A 26,607-nucleotide genomic window follows, 5' to 3' on the forward strand; every position below is an offset into this window, starting at 1 on the left:
CTGATTGTCCGCTGCCTGTTCAGGATAGTAAATGTCATTGGCCATAAGGGACTGTGAAGCCTCATCACTCTAGATTTCACGAAAGACAGAAACTAAAGTAGAGATAACTTGAAAAGTTCTGCTACCCTGCATCATTTACCACAAATTGAAATATACATTGGGGTTTTATGTTGAGTAATAATTGACTCAACATAATAAATTAATAAACATAATTTATTTCTCAAAATAATGTTTTGAGAAAACTGCCTCTTATTTTGTTTTCCTGATTTTCTGTCAAAAAAAAAAAAAAAAAAAAAAAAAAACGGAAATACCCATCCAATGATTAAAGTTGACCATTTTGTATAGTGATTTTTAATCTTTGTAATAGTAGTAGTTGTTGTTGTTACATATCCCTTTGAGAATCTGATGATCTCTCCAGAAAAATCCATGTACGTTCCCTTCAGTTCTGCATGTTTCAGAAGATGCAGAGAAGTTTTATTCAATTTAAGAAGGTGATAATGTAGGTAGGAATAGGATGAGTAGGATAAAAAAGGAATGTGATAATGTATAACATGATGATGAAGAGCGATTCTGGAACCAGGTTTGGATGGTTCAGGGCCATCGAGCACAGCTCCACACAGAGGGAGGATAAAGATAATAGTATCCTAGCTCTGATGGGGTTCAAATCCACCCCCACCATTCATAAACTCCAGGATCTGTCAAGTTCTTAGTCTCCGTTTCTTCACCTGTATACTTATATCACCATTTTGAATATTAGAAAAAGTAATGCCTGTAAAACATTTTTAAATAAGAGGTGTGGCACATAGTAAACACATAGAAAGATAAGCTGTTACCATTGTGCCCAAGTTGGAGCTAGTATAATATCATAGAATGACATGCCAAGTTATTTTTCTAATCCTTCATCACCGACTTCTTGGATATGTTTTCCACCTGGTTGTACTATGCACATGTTCACTATTCCCAAGCTTTGGAGTGTCCTCTTCTTATCCCTTTTCACACTGATAAGCTCCTACCCAGCATTTCATTCCCAACTCAAATATCACTTCCACTTGGGTGGTCTCCTCAATTCCCCTGGACAGAGCTTGCTGTTCCTTTTCTATACTCATAGCATGTATTATCTCTATTATTTAACTCGTCACCTTATACTGAAGTTTTAAATCCACCTTTTTATACTCTTAGATTGTAACATTTTTATTTCTATTCCCAAGTCTTAGCATATGACTGGCAAAAAGCTAAATATTTAATAACAGATGGATGGAAAGAAAGAAGAAAGAGAAGGATGGAGTAAGGGAGGGAGAAAGGAAAGAAGGAAGGTTAGTTGTATTGCCAACCTCCATCAAAATGGAATAAAAGTGAACCCATTATCTTCACCCACACCTGAAATTCCCTGGAGTTCTCTCTCTCTAGGTTTATATGTTTTTTGTTTGTTTTTTGTTTTTCAGTGCTTTCACTGTCTCCCACTTTAAAACCACAATCCTATCTGACTTTCTTGCTCAATCCCTTAAAAGGCAATCCATTAGAACACCATCTTATCTCTCTTTTTTTGAGATAGAGTCTACTCTGTTACCCAGGCTGGAGTACAGTAGTGCAATCTCAGCTCACTGCAACCTCCACCTCCCAGGTTCAAACAATTCTCCTGCCTCAGCCTCCTGAGTAGTTGGTGCAGGCATGCACCACCACACCTGGCTAATTTTTGTATTTTTAGTACATAAGAGATTTTGCCATGTTGGCCACGCTAGTCTTGAACTTCTGACTTCAAGTGATCCTCCTCCCTCGGCCTCCTAAAGTGCTAGTATTACGGGCATGAGCCACTGCACCCAGCCAACCATTTTATCTTTCTTCATGGAATATCTTCATCAGTCCACCTCTTATTCCTTTTATACTAATAGTTTAGAACTTGTGCTCAAAGCATTTTTAAAACCTTCCTACTGCTCTCTCATGTCCAGTCTCTCCCTACTAAAATTTAATTTTCCCAGATAAAAACTAATTGTGTCATTTTCTTGCTAGAATACCTTTAAGAGTTCCCTGTTGCCTGACACTCAGTGTGCTCCAAAGTGTGGTCCCAGCCAACCTTTTCAGAATTCTCTCACTCAATCCCTTCTCCTTTAGCCAATGAAGTAGGCACATTTCTCTTACTCCACACTTTTGATCTCTTCCTCTACACCATACCTTTGCTCTTGGTCACTCTCTTCTCCAATGGCCTTCCTTTTTTCTTTTTAGCTCATATAAATCTTTTAATTAATAGTGTTTTATTTATCTAAGACCTCAGACCAATGATTTCCAGCCCATGGAGTACTAGAGATCATTTTAATGCTAAAAAAAATTAAATTTTGAAGCTTTCCAGGTCTGTCATGAACTGAAGGCTCTGAGATTTTAACTACTTGCAAGCTAATAAGTTAGCCTGTTACTGTTTCATGAATGCTGGCAGAAGGAGGAGACTCCTAGACCAAAAACAAAGGACTTTGGCATAACGAAATAAGCAGCAAGCACATCAGGATACTGAGGCTCATAGCCCTTGCACCCAGTACTACCAAAGCAGTATTATGGGCCCAGATAGGTCTTTCACATCCACTGAGTTTGCTCACAGATGAGAAACTCAGAGCCTAGGGCTCAGCATTATTTTTTTTTTTCTAAATTTGATTATTAATTCATACATTATATTTGAGACATTTATGTGGTTTGTGTGACATTTTCTTACATGATAGAATATGTAATGGACAAGTCATGGTATTTGAGGTATCCATCACCTCAAGTATTTATTCCTATATGTTGGGAACAATTCAAGTCATCTCTTCTAGCTACTTTCAAATATAAAATACATTGTTGTTAATGGAATCAACCATAGCTTTTTTTTTTCTCTTTGATTCTATATCTTTTTTTTCGTTTTGTTTGTTTGTTCTGTCACCCAGGCTGGAATGCAGTGGCGTGATCTCGGCTCACTACAACCTCCGCCTCCCAGGTTCAAGCCATTCTCCTGCCTCAGCCTCCCGAGCAGATGGGATTACAGGCGTGCACCACCACACCTGGCTAATTTTTGTATTTTTGGTAGAGATGGGGTTTCACCATGTTGGCCAGGCTTGTCTCAAACTCCTGACTTCATGATCTACCCGCCTCAGCCTTCTAAAGTGCTAGGATTACAGGCATGAGCCACTGTGCCCAGCCGATTCTATATCTTTGCTACTATGTACAGTGCTGCAATAAACATGAGAGTGTAGATATTTCTTTGATATGCTGATTTATTTCCCTTTTGATAAAGACCCAGTGGTGGGATTGCTGGATCACATGGCACAACATTTCAGCATTATTTTTTAATATTTTTTATTTTTTTGAGAAAGCCTTGCTCTGTTGCCCAGGCTGGAGTACAGTGGCATGATCATGGCTTACTACAGCCTCAACCTCTCAGGCTCAAGCAAACCTCCCACCTTAGCCTCCTGAGTAGCTGGGACTATGTGCAGGCCACCATGCCTGGCTAATTTGTGCGTGTTTTTTGTAGAGATGGGGTTTTACCATGTTGCCCAGGCTAGTCCTGAACTTCTGGGCTCAGGTGATTTGCCCACTTTGGCCTCCCAAAATCCTGGGATTACAAGCCTGAGCCACCGTACCTGGCCTCCAGCATTATTTTTGAGCAAGCAGCAAACATTGTAGCAAATAATAGTCAGTCCTTTTCTCTCCAAGTAGCATGCATTTATAAGGAAGTCAGACTATGATCCCTTTACCTACCAGTTGCCTGTATTACTAGCTACAGAAATGGGTTCACCAGTAGTGGGATACGTCTTGCAGTGTGTGGAGATATTCAGGGCTCATGCTTAAAAATATTAAGAGTTTTCCACTCTTAACAATATTGAGTGGCAAACATCATGACAAACAAGTATACATTCATACACTTGTATTCTATTAGTCATGGAAGTGTCTACACACCTTTTTGCAAAGCAATTATACAGGTAATTTGTGAAGCCTGAGTCAGTCTACAGAAAGTGCAACTCTCATTTCCGTCATCCTTAGGGGTCTGTAATATATACAGGTTGGAAACCACTACTTTTCATTATAAAGCTCTTTGAGGTCTCAGACTGCATTTTGATGTCTTTTAATTTCCCATGACCTAGCGTAGGGTTAGGTTTATTCTATTTAACAGATACTTGTTAAAAAAAAAAAAAAATGAAGGTAAATAGAATTTGCCAATAAATTCGAGTTGAAAACTATGGAGATACATTTCATAAAGAGTATCAGTGAAGGCAGCTGACTTTGAAAACAATAGGAGACAAAGAGTAACTGTACATCGAACCCAGGATGTGGGGAAGCAGGTTTCCGCATGAGTTTGATTCCATTTTTCTTTGGTGTGTTGTAGAATTCTGTTAAAATTCTGAGGAGTAACAATTCAATAGCCAAAAAGAGATGCTTCTTGCAGGTAATGATATAGTAAAGTCACCATGACAGAGTTCAAATAGTAGCAGAATATTGATGAGGAGACCGAGATTGTAGTTTGAGTTCTTCCCCTAACAAGTTGTATGATATTTGACGTATATCCCCTGTCTTCATCTGCAGTGGACAGGGACAAGGCTGAATTCTGTAGGGGATGTTGTTGGGGCCTCCTCATGGTACACAGCAAACCATGGCCACGCTTTTTTTTTTTTAAGTTCTTCCCATCAACAGATGGAGTCTATTTCTCCATTCCTGGGGCACTCAATTGGCCTCGTGACTTCCTTTGACCAACAGAATGTGGCAGAAGCAACCTTGTGCACACCCCAAGTCTGGACCTCAAGAAGCCTTGCAGCTTGCACTCTTGCACTGAGAACCCTCCCACCACACAAGCAAGCTTGAGTTACCTTTATGAATCAGGGGTCAGCAAACCTTTTCTGTAAAGAGTCAGATGGTAAATATATTAGCTTTGGTGTCTGTACAGTCTCAGCCTAACTCTTTCATTTTACTGATAAAGCAGATACAGGCAAGATATAAAAGAATGTACTCCAATAAAGCTTTATTTACAAAAACAAGCAAAAAAACTGGATTTGGCCCATGGGTCACAGTTTCAGATCCCTATGATAGAAGGTAAGAAACTATGTGAAGAGAGCCCTAGCCATGCCCACTGCCCCAGCCATCCCAGCTAAGGCCCCAGACGTGGGGGCAAGCCCAGCTTAGATCAGCTGAAACCTCCTGAGGCCTGCAGCATGGTCCAGCTGCCCCACCACAGGAACAACCTGAAGAAATCTGAAATGAACTCAGCCACTGCAGTTTCAAGCCTCTAGGTGGTCTGCGACACTGCCAAAGTTCAACCATACACACATTCCAATCTTCTTTTCCAGTCTAAATTACCTGTTCTCCAGTGGCTGTGAGGTTACTGAGGGCCCAGAGCTGCTCCTACTTCAGAGAACTGCCTTACCTTAGAGATTACACTCTGCCCCCAAGGCAGTCCACGATAAATGGCTGACAAGGAGGTACAACAGGTCAAACCCCTACTGCAAAGTGGGTGCAATTCAGGAGTTGTGGGCTCTCTCTGGGAAGCTGGAGTGAGTTTTCCTCTGAAATCTTGCTTTGTTCGCTTCTTCCCTGTCCTGCCTTGCTTCCCTCTCTTCCCTTCCCCTGCATGTACTCTTCCAATAGACCATTTGCACAAAAATCACCATGCCAAGTTCTGCTTTTAGGAAACATAAGATAGCTCCTAAAATTTCTTTGGTATCCATCATAATTATAATCAGGCCACAACTTGGGATAAAAGACTGAGATGCAAATGTGAAGGGCAACATAATAAACCAAAAAGATGAAATTAAACCCACCTTAAGACATGGCAAGAAGAGCGTAATCTTCTATGCCACAAATGCCTTGTCTGCACCTAGAAATGCTAGTAGGGGAAGGAAAATTGAAAGTAGAATTTCTTGGAATAAAATTAAAATCCTGGTAATCTGTCTTCACTTAATATCATTTCCTTAAAATTACCAAAATCTATCAAATTTTTGAAATATATGGTTATTATATTGTCCCAAAAAAGTCCCTGTTATAGTTGGTGCATTTCTCCCCTCCAAATCTCATGTTGAAATTTGATGCACGGTGTTGAAGGTGAGACCTAGCAGGAGGTGTGTGGATGGATCCCTCATGTGTGACTTGATGCCATTTTTAAAGGATTGAGTGAGTTCTCACTCGAAGTTCTGACAAGAGCTGACTCTTAAAACGAGTCTAACACCATTCTCTCCTTCTCTTGCTTCTGTCTCACCATGTAATGCCTACTTCCACTCCCCCATGAATGGAAGCTTCCTAAGGCCCTCCCGCAAAGCAGATGTGGGTGCCATGCTTCTTGTACAGCCTGCAGAACCATGAGCCAAGTAAATCTCTTCTCTTTATTAATTACACAGCCTCAGGTATTCCTTTACAGCAACACAAAATGGACTAAGACAAACCCTATTCTATTGGACACTGTGCCCACATCACGCTAATAGACAATGTTAGTCCCTAATCTTGTCTCCCTTTTGTCCTTTGTTTCCTCACTGAGAAAAAACAACACAAGTTGTTCCAACACATCGTGTGAAAATTGAGACTACTAATGAATTCATGCCCATAAATTAAATTGAAATCACCAGATGGACAGTAATTTGTAAATACAATATACCTGTCATCATTATTCTTCAAACAGCATTCTGAGTATTCTGAATCAAAAAAAAAAAAAAAGGAAAGAAATATTGCCATCAGCGGGTTCCCTGTAAACTGGGAATTGGGTAGCTGGCAAAAGGAGAGATCTGAAGGAAATCTGAAGAAAAAGTAATGACAGCAGCAGGGTTCCCTTTCAAAGGAAGAGAAATAAAGAATTGTCAGAGAGGAAATACTAATAACTAGCACAGCGAAGTATGTGAAAAGAATCTCTAAAAGATATGAGATAGAAACAGAAAGACAGCCTATATCTAGAGGCTAGAAAGGGGAAATTTAAGAAAAAGAAAATGCATTTGTTGGAATAACATGAAGATGCTTCCTCCATGTGGGTATGTCTTCTAGGGATGAAAACACTCAGGAAAAGAGTGTAGTGAAAAATAAAATCAGGAATACCTTGGTAGCTACACACTGGAATTCATACGTTCTTAAATATGTGTTAGTTTTAAAAAATAAAGATTTAAATGAATGTTTTCTGTTTTGATTTTCATCATTTCAATTAGTTTATATTTTTTTCTAAGTGAGAATTATTATCCAAACTAAGATGGTTCTGTCATACTTGCTTTCTTAGTAGAAAATAAAAGAAAAAGAAAGAAAGGAGGGAAAGAACAGTTCAATATACAGACTTCTTTTGAAATGCCGAGCACTTCATCCAAACTTTCTATATCTTAGTTTCCTCACTTGTATGTAAATGAAAAGATCAGGATATGTTTTAAAATTCAATAATTCTTAGGGAAAAACATGAGGTTTTACTGCATGAATACTAACTGGAGGAAACATTCTAAGTGGCATTTTTAAGTCAAATTGCTGTTTGTAACCTTAGAATACAACTTATAAGAGCAATACTTTCTGCATTGCTTCAAATCTAAAAGTATTCAAAAAAAGCTAATTTGGTACAGCTGGAAGAGCTCTAAGGATGTATGTTAATCTAATGACTGTTTAGTATAGGAAATTATAGCTTAAATAATTTATATGAATTTGGATATTCATTAAGGTTTAACAGCATTCGAGAAGGAGTAATTTGAAGACCAGGAACTAAAAATAGTGGCATTTGCTTTCACAGAAACCACAAGTAAATGGCAAAGCATATAATTAATGTACACATTACTTCATTTTAGGGTTTATGCAAACCAAGAGTTACACAAACTATAAGACATTTTGAGTTCAATGCATGTGGTTATTTTCAGGGAATTAAAAAATCTGTAAGATTGAAAAAGGAATCAACTAGATAACTTTAAAATAAAAATTAGCAGGAAGGCTTAGGGAAGCATTTTTGTGGATAAATTTGACTTCATCATAATCAAGAGAAGGGTGTAAAGACAGACTAGGGAGAAAGATGGCAAAGGATAATTAGGAAGCAACATCCCAAAGCAGGTGATGAGAATTCCTCTCTCACATGGAAGGGGATTCCCTAAAAATGCACAGAAGTAATTGTCCCTCAGGAGGGGAAGAGGCGAAAGCAAATGTAATTAACTACTAGTTGCCAAGACATTTGCTTTTTCATGGGCTTCAATTCTGCTCTTCTTGTCTCCTTCTAAACCACTCCTTCCTGGCCACTGGTATGAGGAAGTGCTTCCTGAACTCATGTGGTTCAAATCTCTCTCCCTGTGCCCCAAGTCTCATTTCAATTTTGATGATTGCCCTCTGGGTACTGGTACTCCATGGATCTGATTGGGTTCCATGATTGACTTCTGATTTGAATTCTCCAAATTACCATGAATATTACCATCTGAAATGTTCCCTATTTTTTACTCTTCTGACAAAATCCACCCCTACTTCCATGGCTGTAACTATTTAGTCATTACAAAATGTTTGAATTGGTGAATCAAGATATTTGATATATGCCACAATCCAGACTGTTTTCATATAAAACACACGTTTCATACCTTTGGTCTTCAATGTGAAGAATTTCACATTGCTTATTATTTAGGCACCAATACATTATAGAATATATAATTTTAAAAGTTATGTGTAATTCTATATTATTAAAATATACAAATATAATTTATGTATATTAATAACAGTGTTACAGACTTTCAATAAATCAGCATGTTAATCTCACAACTAAGATTTTGTGAATGACTGAAAAGTATTTTATGCTGGTAAAGTATACATAATACAAAATCCCATCTGAACTCTTTGAAAGTGTAGAGTTTTGTGGTATTAGCATATTCACATTGTTCAGCAACATCGTAACCATTCATCTCCAGAAGATTTTCATCTTCCCAAACTGAAACTCTGTAACCACTAAACACTAACTTTTCATTCTCCCTCCTCCCAGCTACTGACAACTACCATTCTCTTTTCTATCTCTATGAATTTGACTACTTTAGTTACCTCATGTAAGTTGGCTCATACAATACTTGTCCATGTATGACTCATTTATGACAGCTAGCATAATGTCTTCAAAGTTCATTCATGTTTTAGTACATGTCAGAATTCCCCTTCCTTTTTTGGGGGGGGGGGGTGGGGGATGGAGTCTCGCTCTGTTGCCCAGGCTGGAGTGCAGTGGCCGGATCTCAGCTCACTGCAAGCTCCGCCTCCCGGGTTTACGCCATTCTCCTGCCTCAGCCTCCCCAGTAGCTGGGACTACAGGCGCCCGCCACCTCGCCTGGCTAGTTTTTTGTATTTTTTAGTAGAGACGGGGTTTCACCGTGTTAGCCAGGATGGTCTCGATCTCCTGACCTCATGATCTGCCCATCTCAGCCGCTCCCAAAGTGCTGGGATTACAGGCTTGAGCCACCGCACCCGCCGAATTCTCTTCCTTTTTAAGGCTGAATAGCATTCCATTTTGTGTGTGTGTGTGCGTGTGTGTATAAAAATTACATATACACACACACCACATTTTGTTTATCCTTTTAAACATTGATAAACACATGAGTTCTTTCTTGGCTATTATTAAGAATGTGGCTATGAATGTGGATGTACAAATACTTGTTAAAGTTTCTGCTTTCAATGCGGAATGGTCATAGTTTTTGTTTCATTGTTTATATTTAAAGTCTACAACATTATGTTATGGGATAGAGAGATATTGAAAAGGTTACTATAGTGAAACAAATTAACATATCTATAACCTCACACAGTTACATATTGTGTGTATGTGTGTGTTGGTGGCAATAGCAGCTATAATCTACTAATTTAGCATGAATCTCACATACAGTACAAATTTACTGCCCATGGTCTTTGTGTTACAACATTAGATCTCTAGACTACAGAGAACTCAATCGTGAAAAAACAAATAACCCAGTTAAAAAATGAGAAACAGACCTGACTAGATATTTCTACAAAGAATACATAAAAATGGCCAACAGGTATGAGAAAATATGCTTTGCATTAATAAAAGGGAAACACAAATCAAAACCACTATGAGATACCATCTCACCTCCCGTTAGGATGGCTGATAACAAAAAGACAAAAGACATCAAATGTCAGCAAGGATGTAAAGACAAGGGAACTCCTGTCTACCGCTGATGAGAATTTAGGTTGCTACAGCCATTAAGGAAAACAGTATGGAGATTTCTAAAGAAATTAGAAATAGAACTACCATATGACCCAGCAATCCATCTTCTGGGTATATACCCAAAGGCAATAAAGTCACTAGCACATAAACATATCTGCATACTCATGTTCATTGCAGCATTAGCTACACAGCCAAGATATGTAAATGACCTCTGTATCTGTCAACAAATGAATGGATAAAGAAACTGTGGTAGACATAAAATGGAATATTATTCAGCTCTAAAAAAGAACAAGATCTTGCCATTTGCCACATGTATGAGGCTGAAGGACATTATGCAGACAGATGACAAATATTTCATGATCTCACTTATATGTAGACTCTAAAACAAAAATTCAAACATAAGAGAAAGAACAAAACAGGGATGGGAGGGAGAGGGGGAAGAAATAAGGAGACGTAAGTTAGAGGATACAAAACTAAGTATTTTAAAAATTACTTTAGTGCCTGGTTAAGTATCCTGCTCCTAGCTACTCAATACATTTCTACTAAATGCAAAATAGCATTCCCAATTTCTCATGATTATTTTGTTGTCAAATATTAACATTTGTCATTTTAGTAAAATGATAGGAATTACTTTTCTAATTAATAAAATGAATCCCTATTTTCCTTTAGGAGTCTTCACTGAAATTGTTACAAAATAGTTAGAAGGAAATGTACAATGAAAGGTTATTTTAAGAAAGGTTATATGAAGAATTGCTTCTTAATTAACAATCCTCTTTACCAATTTAGTTGTAATTGATGTCCTTATAAAAGTGAAGTTTCTGTAGCATTAAGATTCTTCCTTAAGGCATGTAGTAATCATTTAAAGGTGGACTAACATACAATGAAAGTTAACCATTAAGTCAGGTTGCACTATTGGTAAGTTTGTGCCGTTAGTGTACACTTTCAAATAAAATGAGTATCGTTGAATTAGACGCTGTTACCTTTCTAATTTTACTGGCAATTTTAAAAAGAAAATGAAATCCTTGGCCTGAAAAAGCAAAGGTCATTTAACTTCCCTTGCATTGTTTGTAATCTTTTAAAAGTATTCTAATGAAAAATAACATTAATATCTAAATTCATAAAGATTCCCTCCACTTTAGTCTCTTTACCTTATTAAATATACTCTCATTGCTGATGCTAATTATGAAAATAAACCACACATGACCTCCAAATCACATTTTTTTCTTTTTTCTTTTTTTCTGAGACAGAGCCTCGCTCTGTCACGCAGGCTGGAGGGCATTGTTGCGATCTCAGCTCAGTGCAACGTCCACCTCCCGGGTTCGAGCGTTTCTGGTATCTCAGTCACCTGAATAGCTGGGATACAGGCGTGCACCACCACGCCTGGCTAATTTTTTTTTTTTTTTTTGCATTTTTAGTAGAGACAGGGTTGCGCTGTGTTGGCCAACCTGGTCTCGAACTCCTGACCTCAAGTGATCTGCCTGCCTCGGCCTCCCAAAGTGCTGCGATCACAGGCATGAGCCACCACCCCTGGCCTAAATAACTTCTTAAAAATAATATGTAATTATAACTTCAAATGTTATAGATGTAGAAGAAACCTATTAGAATCTCTGATTTTTCAGTGGCAAAAGTAACATCTCTCTGCCGTTTTTACAAAGAAAAAAAAAAAAAAGCTGATACCTATACATATACAGGTGTGGTGTAATATAATATGTACACAGAATACAATAAACATAATAACATATACCTATATCACACATGTCTATTAAACAGCACTGATCATTCATTCTATTACCACATGTTGAATGCCTATAATATAGCAGGCACTCTTCTGGAGAAAATGACTTGACATCTAAGGTAACTAAAGATCTGACGTAACAAAGTCTATTTTACATGAATGTGATTGCTTTTAAATACCTTCTGATAAAGAAAAATAATCCTAACATTTTGTATATGAAGGGTAGCGTAGACCCACTATGGGTTTTGACTCCAGATTGACCTGGTTTCAAATAACTATTGCATCGCTTACTAGATATGTGATTTATGTAAGTTACTTAGGTGATTTATGTAAGTTATTTTAAGTTCTTTAAAAAAAGAACTTATGTAAGTTCTTGCATCTATGAAATGGAGACAATAATATAGATTCTTAGGGGGTGGTCGTTGCATGATAATTATACACACACACACACACATATAGCTTAATACCATACCTAACACACCCTTCGAAAGGTAGTTCTTATTGAATCTCATTGCTGTGATTCAAGAAATATGTACAATGACACTGTATTAGTTTTCTATTGCTTCACTAACAAATTACCACAAATATAACCACTTAAACAGAAGTTTATTATGATTTTATAGTTCTATAGATCATTAGTACAACAAAAGTTTCATCAGGCTAAAATCAAAGGAACTGCACTTCTTTCTGCACTCTAGGGAGGATAAAATCCTGTTTTCTTCCCTTTTCCATCTGCTAGGGGCCACCTGCATTTCTTGGTTTGTGGCCTCTTTAATCTATTTTCAAAGCCAGCGACAATGGGTTGAGTCCTCTCATCACATCTCTCTGGCCACCAGAAAAACCAGAAAAGATTTTTTGCTTTTAAAGATTCATATGATTGCACTGGACACACAAAGATAACTTAAGATAATCTCCCCCATCTCAAGGTCTGGAAACAATGACATCTGCTAAGTCCCTTTTGCCCTGCATGGTAGCACATTCACAGGTTTCAAAGATCAGAGCATGCACATATTTAGACAGCACTATTCGACCTACTAACGACACCACGGGACCAACTGGAAGGGTCCTGTATTGTGGCAACAAGTGGCTGGAACTCAGATGTAACTATTGCTGCTGCTGGCATTGGACATTCCTAGAAACATGGAACTTAATGCTGAAGAAACTTTCCATTCTTCCTCTACCCAGTGAAATCGTGTTAGTGTAAATGCTATTAAGTTAGAAGCAATCATGCTCTACGACTATCTTAAGAGAGCAGTCGTGTTGAAAATACGCCCATCTATGTTGAAATCCTTGGACTCTCTGACACTACTTTCATGTCCCTAATCAATATATCCCACGGCTGCAACTACCTGGGGCTTTAGTGTTTAACCATTTTACACTCTCTGTGAATGTTCTTCTCCACAGTGTACGTTCTGCTCAACAGTCTTAGCAAGACAGCACGACTGGTTTGGCAGCTTCATCTCAATTAAGCAAATGAATTATTCTAAATGGATCTACCTAAGTAGTTTGATCATGCCACCATGTCACATGTTCTGTCTAACGAACAAAGATGTAATAAACAATTTAAGTACATTGTTTGGCCACTATATTTAATTCCTTTCATCTGGTAAAGAAAATAACATATTTGCCATTTTAAAAAGCAATGAAATAGAGTGGAAATTTTGTTTTACCTAGTCTTAAAATCAAGGAATTTAATGCAACTTCATTAAAGCTGATGAATATTTTTGGTATATCTACAAAGTTAGGCACCAGGGCCTCAGTAGATGGACCACATTTGTTCATTGCACTCAAAGACGCTAAACTATAATAGAGGTAAAAACCCATAGATTCTACCATCCTAACCCCTCATTTAAACAATAAGGAACTGAATTCTGAAAGGTTTAAATGCAGCTGATTCCACCTTTGATGCATAATCCACCTTCATATCCCCCAAAGTAGAATTCATTAGCAAGACTGGGCTTCTGAGATTAGGGGTCAAGGCATTCAGCAGAACACTGACTCTAATTATCTTGGTAATCCAAGAGAGAGAAGTGGTGCAAAAGATATCAAGCACATTAATAATATTAGAGAAGCAATACTAGAAATAGCTAGAGCTCCCTTGTCAGACACATCAGGGCTTTCATCTCAGTCCAGTATGTTAGCTTGTGAGCTTCACCAAACTGCTTGAACTTTCTAAGCCTCAGATACCTCATTTGCAAAGCATGGAGACATCATAGCATGGAGTACAAAAACGCAGACTTCTGGCTTTAGAATCACGTGGGTTTGAACGTGATTCTGCCATCTTCAAGCTGGGTGATGTTGAGTTCATTCACCTCCTTTAATATTACTCTCACTGATATTGGAATAATACCCGCCTCAAAGGTATTATTAACTCCTTGTTACAAGGAGCAAATGGGGTACATAGAGCACTTAGGGCAGTGTCTGAGTAACAGCAAGCAGTCAGTAAATAGTAACAAGTGTCACTGCAAATTAATTTGATGATGCTTTGTGAAGATTATTAATAAATGCAAACCAATTCCCTCATACCTGACAATTGCTATGGTCTGATGTTTATGTCTTCTCAAGACTCATATGTTGAAATCCTCACTGCCAAGGTGATGGTCTTAAGAAGTGGAGCCTCTGGGAGGTGATTAAGTCATGATTTGGTTTAATGCCCTTGTTATACCAGCCTGAATGAACTATTAAAGCAATGCTGTGACTATCTACATTCTAATAGTAATTGTATATTTTTAAAGTGTCTTTAACCACGGACCCTATCCTCATGCCCCAGCAACTGAACGATTAATTTGTCCTCATTTCACAAAGTAGAAATTTGACTTTGGTAAGGTCCAAATGGTTCAGGATCAAATATTAAAGTAGGAATGAAGAAAGAATTCAAACTCAGTGACCCCTGGCTCTCTATTCACTGCTTTACCTGTTAAATTATATCACCTTGGCAGTTTAACAGTACACTGGAAACATTTTCGAGGAAGAATATTTATACACACAACTCTTGGCACCATAAATATTTGTCTGAATTTATCCTGCTCCAGGCCAATCAACACCTTATGAAACTTGTGATTTAAAAGGCTTAGATTTTTATTCATGCAATGTTAATATAATGGAAAACAATTCAGTATCTCCAGCAGGAATGATTTTACAGGCATTAAGCAGGTGGCAGACTACATAAACTTTACCTTTCTTGACATTTTTAAACAACTAATATAGTTTTAAAGCATGTACATTTTTGTGTCATTTAAATAGGAAAATTATTAATGATAAACAAAGGTTGTAAGAGACAGAAATTTGAGGCATTTTGTTTACACTGAGTTAAGGACATATAAACTTTGACAAATGTTAGTGGAAGTTACCAACACACATTCCTTTCATAGCAATGGAAGACCTCTTTGTATAATTCCAAATAACCCTTCTAACTTGTGAAAAATGAATAAGGAACTGGAGTGTACAGAACACCAAAGTATAATAAGATCAGAAATAAGTGAGCTTAACTCCAGTTTATTTCCGAGTTAAAAACTAAGCAATAATTCCAAACAAGTACATTTCATGAGGCTTATCTTTCATGGCACTTTTCTTCTGACCTAGCCCAAAGAGAATGCCCTCATTTTTACTATTCATTCCCACATAACAATTCCCTGGCTTCCTTCCTTACCTGCTGTGCTTTCGTGTTGAATTAGAACTATAATTAGTCAGCATCTACTCATTTAGTCCACGAGTATGTATTTAGCACCAGGTACCATTTGTGATAATAAACAAGAGAGCTGTCCCTGCTCTCCAAAAGCTTATAGTCCAGTGGGGAGAACACAAATTAAGCAGAAGGTTTCAAAACAGTGTGATAGTATCTGAGGCATGTAGTGTGGAAAGGGCTAAGGCTTAGGTAAACAGGGTGTTCTGGAAATGCATGGAGATAATGTAGCCAAATAACTTCACGGACTCAGATGCTAGACAGAGAGCACCTGTTGAGCAAGGCACTGTGTTGGGGCATTGTAAAATATAAATTCAGCCCCTGCTGCCCAGAAAATTCACTGTAATTGGGAATATGGAGGCCAAAGTTCTCTCCCCTTTTTTCCAGAACCAAACTTCCTCCTAGACATCTTCACTTGGATGTCCCACCAGAGCTAAAACTTATTAGACTCAATGCTTATTTGTTTTCTCCTCCAATCCCCAAACCGGATCCTCACCTCCAACATTCTCTGTCTTAGCAACTGCCCCAACCCATCCAGTTACTAAATTAGAATGAGAAGGAGCATTCCGTGGGTCACTTCCTACTTCACCTCTTACTTCAAAAGCATAGGGCAATGTTTGGGAGGGTGAGTAGTAACAAGACGGGAAGGTTTCATGGGACAAGCTGAAAACTGTAGGTATTATCCTATAGACAATTTTGCCATTCAATCACTGCTAGCATTGCCTTGTCACATAGCTAAATGAAAGAATATATTTATAAGGCACTCTGTGAATTTTCATTAGTGATAAATAGGCTCTGATTAATTTTAATGTCTGGCTGGGAAACAGGGAGAAAATTTGTTAAATCATAAAATGCATTCTAAAGTCAAACATTAATGGGAAGGGATCATTATTTAAATTAAAAAATTCCATGTGTGCATGTGAATATATACATATAAATAGCATATTCTAAAGCCAAATATTAATGGCAATAAAACTTTTTATAAGGAGCATACCAGATAATTCATATCAAATAGTATCTCTTGAAACTAATTATCTCTGTGGACCACAGAGACACAAGTTGAACATCCCTAGTCTGAAAATCTGAAATCCAAAATGTTCCAAAATCCCAAAACTATTTTCGGTAAACACAGCATCACGAGCGGAAAATTTCATACCTGACCTCATATGATGGGTTGCAGTCAAAATTTTGTTTCATGCACAAAATTATTGCAAATCTTGTGTAAAATTACCTTCAGGCTATGTATATAAGATGTATATGAAACACAAATAAATTTTGTGTTTAGACTTGGGTCCCATCGCCAAGATTTCTCATTATGTATATGTGCACATTCTAAAATACCCCCAAAAAACCTGAAATCTGAAACACTTCTGGTCCCAAGCATTTGGGATAAGTGATACTGAACCTGTAAAGGCTTATAAGCAAAGTTTTTGCATTGAGTAGACCTCCACTGATATCGTGCCTGTGATATTCTTCTACTATGTGACCTTGGTCAAGTCATTTAACCTCTCTGAGTCTCAATATCCTCACTTATAAAATGCATATATACCCAACCTGTCAGGTTTTTATGTGAGCATTAAATAATATAATTGAAGCATAAATATATGGTAATAATTCAACACATTATAACTACAACTATACTCACTTCAAAGAGAAGCCAAGGAGAAAAACGGCATTTTGCTTAGGAAGAGGTCATTTTAAAGCATCAACTGGCTTTTCAGGGGAGCAGCATTTACTAGCTGTATGACATATTCTAACAAGATGGTGGAAAATGATAAACTAAAAATGATCCAGATGCAAACACCCAGAAATGCTGGATAAAATCCACCTAAATCCACAGTTGAAAGTCCAAGAACAGAAAGTACTCAGGAGTCAGAAACAAAAGAGAGTTGAAAAACTAAAGTAGTATGCGAATATACTGGCAGCTGTCCTTACCGTGGATGATAGATGTGGTCAGCTTCCATAAACTTACAGCCTGGGTTTAAACACCATAAGTGACAAGAAATGAGGCCTTGGGCCCAAACAGGAGGAGGAAGTTAGAACTCAAACCCCTACCGAAATCTGGAACCTCAAAATATTTCACTATCGATGACAAGTAGACTGACGCAAAAATATACTCACATACAAAATAACAAGGAAGCTATGTCTCTGCCATGGGCTTAGGTAGGAAAAAAAAAAAAAGAGAATCTCCCCTGAAAATCAAAAACAACTGACCAGCACCTAGTGTGGGTTCGGGGTTCAGAATTCTTCTACTAGTTTGTCTAGGAACTCCCAAGCCAAGGTATTAGCAACAATAGCAAAACTATTCCGAGCATTGATAGCTTGTAGGGTATCTGGTAGAAGCAAAAGCAAATCTGCCTTGGAGGGCCACGAATTCCACCTAAGCTCACTACATACCTACAAGTACCCTAAAATTGCAATGCCAAAAATATGTTTAAAGTTACTTTTAAATATTCCATATGAGCAATGATTAGCAGGGACAGCCAAAAGGATTAGAATCCCACAAACTTCATATTATAAAAGACTCTGATAAACCCTTTGGAAATGAGCATGTTTAAAATTATTGAAAGAGAAATCAACTTCTAAAAAGAACAAGACATAATGGAAAAAGACTGGCTAGCTTTGAGAAAGAACAATTCAAACTTGTAACAGTAAAAAATATAATCATAGAAATTAAATCTTAATAGGCAGATGACATAGGAGATAAAACAAAATGTAAGGCACAATTGACAAATTGAAAGATAAGGAAAATACCTAAAATGTATCAAAGAGAGATAAGGAATTAGGAAAATAAAAGACAATTTAAGCATCAAAGAAAACAAAATCAGATGTTCAAATATACAGCTCTTTGGAGTTCTGGATAGTGATAACAGAGGGAATGTAGAAATATTACTCAAAAATATAATGGCTGTGAATGTTACTAATTGATAATGTATTCAGGCTGTCATTCATAAGTCGAAAAGCAAAAGATCTTCTCAAGATTAATAGATGGGTGGGTAGATAATAGATGGATGATAGATAAATAGATACATAGGTAGACAGGTAGATGAGAGAGAGAGAGACAGACAAATAATATTGAAACTGTATAGATAGGTAGATAGATAGATAGATAGATAATATTGAAACTGTAGAGTTACAGTCATAGAGAAAGTATTTAAAGAAACCAGAAAAAAAAAAAGACAGATTATTTACAAGGGATCAACAATAGACTGACAGCAAACTTCTGAACAATAAAAGACAGAAGACATTACATTTAAAAGCGAGGCGAAAGTAAACTGTTAACTTAGATTTCTCTACTTCCGTAGGGCAAATAGCTCTGTCTACTATTGGAAAAAGTGAACTGTATATTACATTTATTTCTTTGGAGAAACTTTCAATACGGACTATAACCTTATTTGACTACATAACATACATCCTTCTAAAAGGCAAAATAACAATAAAAATACAAAACATGATCCCTTGCAGCCCTATGATTCATCAGTTTGGGGATTTAAAATTCAATCCTTCATCTTTGAAGATGCTGATTTCTACAGTGAGTTATTCTTCCAGGTCCCATGTGCCTCAAAACAAACAAAAACTACGAATAAACAACGAATATGAAATATCTCCTAGAGAGATTTAATTTAATTTGCACTTAAAATATTACATAAAACCAGTAGTGTACAGTAGTCATCACTGTTTTTTGTGGCGTAACTTTAATTGGTTCGAAAATCAACGGCCACCAGATCTTGCTCTATTTATAATATTAAAAAGTTGGAATTCGTGGATTTCTTACATTTGACCACCAAAAGATACGCTAGCTCTGAGTTATTAGGCTATGCTGCCCTGTTTAAAAAACAAAAGCAGAAAAGCCAATTAAAACATCTTATTATTAAAGATTGTGAGATTTTGACCCTGAAAGGTATTTTTATCTTCCAGCTTGGTGAAATATTCCTAGCGGAATTCACAGGAAGTGGAGAGCCAGCTGGGAAGAAGGGAGCCTTTGAAGTGGCTGTGCCTCTGAGGGACCCTCAGCGTCAAGGGGCTGCAGAGCTCTGATATCCCATGGGTGCCTGAAAGAAGCTTTTTCTCTGTTGATGAGTTCTCAGTCAGTTAGATACTTTCTGTCTTCACTAATAATTTTCATATTGCAAATGTGATTACAGAGGTTTACATTTTTTTCCAAACCAAACAATTGGGTAAATTTCAATATAAACTCTTTCCAGTCTAAGCATGTATAAGTATTCTAAACATTCTACGTACCTTTAAAAGATACTTGGACTGCCTGATAAATAAGGTTAGCAATCTTAATGACTGCAGTTGAATATGTCTCTTACAAGAATGGAGATAACATTAATTCTTTCATATTGATTAAATCTTTAGCAATTTCCTAACTGTATTCAAAAATATATACTGTATGCCCAATAAAATCTGCAGATTAAGAAATTAAACATGTTTATATTGTGTTACTTCCTATTATTTTTCTTCATAAACTACAATGGTATCTTTAATTTTATTTTTTTCAAGACATCAAAACAAGAAAGGAAAAAAAACAATTTTAAAGAATGAAAATAGACCAGGCCTTCACATCCAGGTTAAACAGATATCTTTGTTCAGAACTACAAACAAATACGTAAAACAGCCAAAAATCATCCTACTCACAAGCACCTTCAGACTATTACAAGAATTGAAAGGTAGCCAAAGATTTGTTCTCTGACAAGTACTCAAGTATTCTAACACTAACATGAAATGGTACGACAGTTACCCTCACAGGATGATGACTTTTGTTTCATAAACCATCTTAAACACTAAATTATTAAACTGAAACTTGGTTTTTAAATGATGAAATTAAAGTCACAGGTTCACATCCCAGAAAAGGTGAGTGGGAATAAGCCTGAATGGTGTGAGATCATTGGGTATGCAGCCATGATTTCAGGGGAAGCAGCATAGACGTTTTTCAGCTTGGGTTTAAGCTTGGTGTGAATTCCATGGCCTCCCTAGGCCTGTGTTGTCTTTCTTATCACTGCCTAGTGATCTCTGCATATAAGGAACAAGGAACAATAATAATAGCTAATGCTTACTGAATAGTGAATATAAACTGGCCTTGTTTTAATCATTTTACATATACCACCTCATTGAGTCCTCATAAAAACCCTGAGGTAGGCAGTCTACCTCATGTACAGTTCCGTTCGACAGATACGAGAAGAAAGGCAGAGCAGGGTTAATTTACTTGCCTGAAAATCACTGTTAGCAAAAGATGGGCGATTTGAATACGGGTACATTTATACATGCACCCACAAAACCTGTGCGTGCATGCGTGTGTGTGTGCGAGTCTGTGTGTAAACACAGTAACATAAAACTTACCATTCTAATCATTTTCAAGTATACAATTCAGTGACATTAAGTGCATTCACAACATTGTACAACCATTACTCCTATCAATTTCCACAACTTTTTCATCATCCCAAACAGAAACTCTCTACCTTTTAAGATGAATTAACTTTTCTCCCTCCCTCAGTCCCACAGCCTGTCTTTTTAACTACTTCCTTCTTTTGAGTAAATGAAGTAAAACTGAATCTCTGTAACAAAAACTGAGAAAGAAACAAACTAAAAATCATTTTGTCATCCCAAATCCTTGAGAAAGAAACAAACGAAAAATCATTTTGTCATCCCAAATCCTTAATAATGGAAAGTCTGAGGATGTATTTTAGGCAGAATAAAGATAATACCAGGGAGGAGGTCTGAGTATGAGAAGGGATCATAAGCAGAGATATCGTTAAATTTTTTATTAAATCTCAACAATATTGATTGAATAAAATAGTAACATTTAATTTCTGTCTTTAAAGATCAGCAGAATTAAAATATCAGGTACCACCGTATGTAAATTAGAAAGGAAGTAAGATCAAAGTTAAAGCATTTTAAGGTTCTTGTAATTTTCAGGATGAAGGTAAACGTTTTGATACTTCTAGAAGAATAGACGCGGAACACATAGCTTCTAAACAAGTTGAGGAGAAAAAAGTAAAAGGAAAAAAAAGACGGCCGGGCGCAGTGGCTCACGCCTGTAATCCCAGCACTTTGGGAGGCCGAGACGGGTGGATCACAAGGTCAGGAGATCGAGACCATCCTGGCTAACACAGGGAAACCCTGTCTCTACTAAAACTACAAAAAATTAGCTGGGCATGGTGGCGGGCGCCTGTAGTCCTAGCTACTCACGAGGCTGAAGCAGGAGAATGGCGTGAACCCGGGAGGTGGAGCTTGCAGTGAGCCCAGATCAGGCCACTGCACTCCAGCCTGGGCAACAGAGTGAGACTCCGTCTCAAAATAAATAAATAAATAAATAAATAAATAAATAAACACACCAAAAATGAAAGAAACACACACACAACACAACACAACAAAAAATACTTGCCATAGATATATTGATGCATAGAGTATAATATATATCATGAAATACCTACATTAGAGAAGTAGAAACATTCAACATTAATAAGTTTAGTGTGCAACCCAGAAATTTAGAAAAAGAATAGAAAACCAAAAACAAAGAAAATAAGAGGAAAGAAATATTAAAAATAAAATCATAACAATGAGAAGTGAAAACATACAATAGAGAGAATCAACAATGCCAAAAATTAAGCCTTTGGACAGATTAATAATACAGAAAGACTTCTGGCTAGATCAATTGAAAGACAAATAGAAGACACAAAATAAAAAATACTTGTAATAAAAAAGAGACATTACAGTACATGCTACAGAGATTTTAAAAAGGCGACAAGTTTTTAGGGGCAACAGTAATGTCAAATATCTTGAAAATGTCGTCAAAAATAGATATATCCTTTAAAAATACAAATTCCAAAATTTACTCAAAGAGCAGGTAAAAGTTTAGTAGTCTTAGAGCCATTAAAGAAATTAAATCAGCAGTTAAAAATCTTCTCCAAAGGAGAACACTAGGTCCAAATGGCTTTGTAGCAGATAAATTCCAATCCTACACAAGTTTTCAGAGAATAGAAAAGTAATAGTCTCCTCAATACATTTTGAATGTAGTTCTCAAGCTTGAGATGGCGCGCTCAAGCTGTGATACCAAGGAAAAACAAGGAAAACAGTATTTATCAAACTTACTTATGAGCACAAATTCAACAAATTGAGCACAGCATTGTTTAAAAGTGTATATATGTCAAGACCCAGCTGGAATTATTTCAGAAATATAGGATTGAATTAATAATAATAAAGTATTAAAATCAGTTACTACTCTAAAAGAATAAAAAAGGAGAATTATGTTATTACCCCAATGGATACAAAAAAAGGGGACTGATGAAATTCAGCATCACCCATAAAAAATCCAAGCAAGGAGACAAACAAGAAAATGGCAAGAGAGAAATTTCCTAACCTGAAAAGAACATGTATAAAAATAGCATTAAAATAAATGCCACACTTAATGGCAAAACATTGAGAACATTTACTTTAAGATAAAGCAGCTTAATGACAAAGATATTCATTATTATCACTTCCATGGCAAAAAGGTAAAACAAAATAAAATTGCCTCCACACTTTGCATCATACATAGACATTAACTTTAAATGGATTCAAGACTAAGACTTAGTTGTTGAAGACAGTTTATCTTCATGATTTCAGAATTGGGAAAGATTTCTTAAGACCCTGAAAGTTCCAACTATAAAGAAAAATATTAATAAACACAACTTCATTAAAACTTCAAACTTTTGCTCATCAAAAGATACTATAAAAGCAATAAAGAGCCATATAGTAGAAAAATATGACCAAGAATTAGTATTCATATATATAAAGAACTTCTACACGTTAACATGAAAAAGAAAATCCACTAAAAACATGGGCAAAAGACCTCTTCTGAAGTTTCAAACACAATCATGGACGGAATCACACTTTATTGTGTAATCATGATGTCACCTGGTCTCCTCACTACTTAAAATCTAAATAAGATTAATTCAAACACTCAAATGCATGGATTGTGGAAATTCAACATCTTCCCTAATTATATTCAAATTCCTGGGAATGGAGAAGGTGGAGGTGTGCCTTAAATTCTCATAATCTCTTCTGATACGGTTTTCTTCCTCAGGTTGAATTTTTTACCCCTGCCATGCGTCTCATGCCTATTTTTATATTTTCATCCTGGGGTCATCCCAAATATAGAACAAAGGTCCCTCTTCTATCCTATCTCCCAAAAGCTACAAAAATCAGGCTTATTAAGTGTAACAAAACTTCTACTGGAGATTTGGGGGTCCCAAGGAGGGACAGATTTATGCCATGTAGCACTCCAGGCTTTAACCTTTCTGGCATCTCTGACACCCACCTCCCTTCCAACACTACTTCTCTGGTAGTGTTCACTTCCAACCCTCTCTTCTCCACCTGGCTCGCAGAAGCAGAACTGTTCCTACTTTACTTTCATTCCTGCCAACACCCATTCCCTCAGGGTCTCCCTGTTCTAGTGAATGTTGCATAAACAAAACAATACCGCCGGAGTTCCGGAGGCAGCTGATAAGATTACATATTTTCGCCCTGCTGCATTTAAAAGAAACAGAACTATGCCAGGATTTGTAATAAGTAATGATTCTTGTAAAGATATCTCATACATTGAGAATTTTGAGAGCACTCACATCTGTTGAAAATTGATTTTCGGCCGGGCGCGGTGGCTCACGCCTGTAATCCCAGCACTTTGGGAGGCCGAGGCGGGCTGATCACGAGGGCAGGAGATGAAGACCACGGTGAAACCCCGTCTCTACTAAAAATACAAAAAATAAGCCAGGCGTGGTGGCAGGTGCCTGTAGTCCCAGCTACTCGCGAGGCTGAGGCAGGAAAATGACGTAAACCCGGGGGGCGGAGCTTGCAGTGAGCCAAGATGGCGCCACTGCAGTCCAGCCTGTGTGACAGAGCGAGACTCCGTCTCAAAAAAGAAAAAAAAGAAAATTGATTTGAAAGTTAAGTTTTATTAGACTGCACCTCTGCATGCTTCACTTTTGACCGCATTCTAACAAATTATCATTTGTCAAGACATACGTTTTTAATGTCGTATCTAATTCTTCTGTAACTTTCAACCAGTCCGCTTATCAGTATATCATATAACTAAGGTGGTTTATTTTAGATTAGAAATCTGCTTTACTTTTCAACAGCATTTGACACTCTTTGTTTTATGCAAACTTTATCAAGAATATTTTTTCCATTAAAGAACATTAACATGTTAGGGTCAGCTGATGACTAGAATATTTTACAAGTAATTTTTAAAGTTGATTTTTTAAAATAAAACATACTCCATAGACAAATATCTTAAATCCATTTTCTTCATCCCTACCGCAAGCAATTGTCATGAATGTGACATCTAGCTTGGGTGCCACTAACTGTTCTTCTCCAGATAACAGCTAGTTAGGATCGGAAGTGGTGACCAAAGTGGTTCCCTAGTCATGACTGTGATTGACAAGTTTCCTAAACCACTTCCTCTTCAGGTAATAATGTCTCTGTTTTGTGACTTTTTTTTTTTATCTCACACGGCGTTGAAAATTATTCTCAAAATTAATTGACATTTCATTGATAAAAAAAGAAGAGCCAACTACCAAATTTTTAATAACAATTAAAAAGTATTAACATTATTAACACATGGAACAAAGCTTAACACACTCTTTTATTCCTTCAGTATCCCTCCTCTTCTTTGAATATTATCACTTTCTCGTCTTAGGCTTCCATATTTAAGAATTGACAGCTAGCAAAACTCACACGTAAGTGTTTCTTTCCACAGTTCTCTAGGAGTTCTCAAGCAGTTTTCACTTCACCACAATGACGTTTACAAATGTGACATGGAAACTTGGTTGGCAGTTCAAAGGAAAATTGATTTTTTTACTATGAGATTTTAAAACTTCACTTTATGAGGAGATTTTAACACCATCCATGTAGAGGGACGAAATCGCTACAGCCTAGCAAGGTCCATAACAGTTACTTCTGACAAAACAAAAACAAGACCTCCTTGTCACCTTGTTTCACAGCTGCCAGGGTAATCATAAACCAAACTACTCGAGGTTTAGTTTGGAGGAACAAGACGGCTAACCTAAAATAAGTAATTAAAAATTAAGCCTCCAGCAATCCATTTTGAAAATTTCAAGTCTTCTAAATTCTAGTTAGGCAGGAAATATATTAAGAAGTCATGACCCTGGTAGAAATCAGGATTTCCTTTCTTGACAGAAAAGTAGATAAAAATTGAAAAACTGAATCTTAAAGTGAAAAAAGTAAATCTCTCTTTTTCAAATATTTTAGCCTTATTTGTCTTTTTTCTTAGCAGGTATCTTATCTAAGAATACAGAAAAAGGAGATTTGGAAACTACGTATGAATACAGTTAAGACAATAGTTTGCCTCTTTCAGGATCTGAAAATGGCTCCTGACATTGGATGCAGCGATCGTGCAAAGAATACGTATGTATTTTTATTTTACATGAAACACATATATATTTATATCTTATATTAAAATAACTATATTTTCAATTGTTACTAATTTTTTAATCTTAAAAATAGCCATGAATTTAGAAATGAATTCTATGATTTGCAACTAAATACTTTGGGTTTTCCAAAAGTATAATTGTTCTGAAAAGGCTACCTACTGTATAATATCAGCTAGATGGCATTCTGGAAAAGGCAAAAGTATGAAGACAATAAGATGAGCAGTAGCTGGCAGGGGCTGGGAGGAGGGAGAGGGAGAGACACATATATCCATAGGTGAAGCACAGAGAATATTTAAGGTGATACTGTATGATACTTTAATGGTTACTATATGGCGTTATGCATTTGTCAAAACCCATAGAACATACAACACCAAGGGTGAACCCTAATGGAGATTATAGACTTTGGGTGATAAAGAAATATAAATATATGTTCATCAATTGTGACAAACGTACCATCTGGTGAGGGTCCTTGACAGTGGGGGAGGCTGTGCATTTGCAGGGACAGGGAGTTAAATATGAACTCTGTACTTTCTGCTCAATTTTGTTGGGAATGTAAAAGTGCTCTAAAAAATAGAAAAGTATAGTTGGCAACTAAGATAACAACACGGTAAGAGATGGCAGTTACTGCTCTACCAAACCTCACATTAAGGAATCAAGAGTAATA

General features: G+C 36.8%; 2 long non-coding RNA genes across 3 annotated transcripts in view; both read right to left on the minus strand.

Moving 5' to 3' along the window:
- LOC135968040 (uncharacterized) overlaps window positions 1-23,892 on the minus strand; it is an 84,749-nt gene extending 60,857 nt beyond the window's left edge. Inside the window, exons 1-2 of the long non-coding RNA XR_010582466.1 lie at window positions 23,813-23,892; window positions 5,772-5,836 (exon numbers count right to left, since the gene is read on the minus strand). This is a non-coding gene — a long non-coding RNA (uncharacterized lncRNA). The remainder of the gene's footprint in view (window positions 1-5,771; window positions 5,837-23,812) is intronic.
- LOC102122603 (uncharacterized) overlaps window positions 1-24,323 on the minus strand; it is a 514,820-nt gene extending 490,497 nt beyond the window's left edge. For both annotated transcript variants that reach the window (XR_010582636.2, XR_010582635.2), the window contains exon 1: window positions 24,117-24,323. This is a non-coding gene — a long non-coding RNA (uncharacterized lncRNA). The remainder of the gene's footprint in view (window positions 1-24,116) is intronic.
- Between the last annotated feature and the right edge of the window lie 2,284 nt (window positions 24,324-26,607).

This window comes from Macaca fascicularis, chromosome 17 (genome assembly GCF_037993035.2).
Source record: "Macaca fascicularis isolate 582-1 chromosome 17, T2T-MFA8v1.1".
Classification (NCBI taxonomy): domain Eukaryota; kingdom Metazoa; phylum Chordata; class Mammalia; order Primates; family Cercopithecidae; genus Macaca; species Macaca fascicularis.